General features: G+C 32.3%; 1 protein-coding gene across 1 annotated transcript in view; it reads right to left on the reverse strand.

Annotated features, from left to right (window-relative positions):
* Window positions 1-1,460, reverse strand: part of LOC107654144 (NT-3 growth factor receptor-like) — a 248,398-nt gene that overhangs the window by 213,539 nt on the left and 33,399 nt on the right. The window lies entirely within an intron of this gene.

Raw genomic sequence — 1,460 nt, forward strand, 5'->3', positions numbered from 1 at the left:
ATTATTATTATTATTATTATTATTATTATTATGCCACAAATGCCCAAGTGAATTGATGATCATTGTTTTTTAGCTTGGATGTGAATATTATACAGATAACTAATATAATAAAACAATTACATCTAATTATATAATTACCACATTTACTTAAATTATATATAATATAAACAAAATATGTAAAAGTATTAGTACTATTACTTCCACACCATAATATTCATATATAAAACGTAATGTAAATTGTTATACTAAATTATAATCTGTTTGATTATAATTTAGTATAATAAATACTATAATATTAGAAATAAAATAATTACTATTGTAATTATGATACTATTAAAGGTGCAATAGGTGATTGTCTTCAGAAAAAAATTTTGTTATGCTGGTTGAAAGTCTCTTCCCATCCCGATAGCAATCGTTAAGTTAAAGCTGCAGTCCGTAACTTTTTATTGTTAAAAATGATCCGAAATCAATATTTGAGTAAGTACATAACCAGCCAGTGTTCAAAACTATCGCCTTACTTTAGCCCAATTCACAACGGTTAGCTTATAATAATGTTTTCTAATTTGAGTGGTACGGGTAGGTTTTTGCGGGAAATTCGAGCATGGCACTGCGTCATTACGTCACGTCTGTAAACTAAACATGAAGTTGTCCCATAAATTTTGATGGCGGATTGTAATCCAGAAAGGACTATGTGTTTATGAAACACATGTGAATGAAATTAAATGATATTCCAGTTTTAAATGTGCTTCTGATTACAGATTAGCCTGGGATTAAACAAGATTTGCATTTTAAAGACAACCAATTCGAAGGGAGCATAGTTTGCTTTTTGGGTAAAAGAATTTCTTAATATGAAATTTGAATGATATGACAATTAGAGATTAGACTGTGCAGAAATTGATATCTACACACTATACTCATAGTCACGCAATGCTGGTGTTGTTAACATTAATCATTTGAGAATAAAATATAACAATAATAATAATTTGAACGGTTTGATGTGATATGAGCTAACCGATCTTTAGATTTAATCACCATTGGTAGCGAGATTTATTGTAATGCTTTTTTCCTCAGTTGGTCAGAACAAACGTGACTTGTTACTTGCTTGTTCAGATGACCTTGTTACTTATTTGTTCAGGTGACAATATACTACGAAAATTCTTATTTGGGTCATATTTCAAGACGTAGGCTAGAATCTGTGATTGTGAAGTACAGTAAATGCCACACATACTCCTTAAAACATTAGATGCATCCGCGCTGGAGCCGTGCCGACTCACAACCCACGCAAGCTAGATAATTCCGCACGCAGCTGCAATTCCAGGTTTTCAAACAGAGATGGCGACAAAGAGGCAAAACTTACGGACTGCAGCTTTAAGTAGGTCATATAATTCGTTGTGAAAGCGAAACTACTTTGTTTGGCCTTCCAAAAGAGGACGATATCCGCTTCGTCATGCCTAGAGCTG

This window comes from Sinocyclocheilus anshuiensis, unplaced genomic scaffold (assembly GCF_001515605.1).
Source record: "Sinocyclocheilus anshuiensis isolate Anshui unplaced genomic scaffold, SAMN03320099.WGS_v1.1 scaffold115, whole genome shotgun sequence".
Classification (NCBI taxonomy): Eukaryota; Metazoa; Chordata; class Actinopteri; order Cypriniformes; family Cyprinidae; genus Sinocyclocheilus; species Sinocyclocheilus anshuiensis.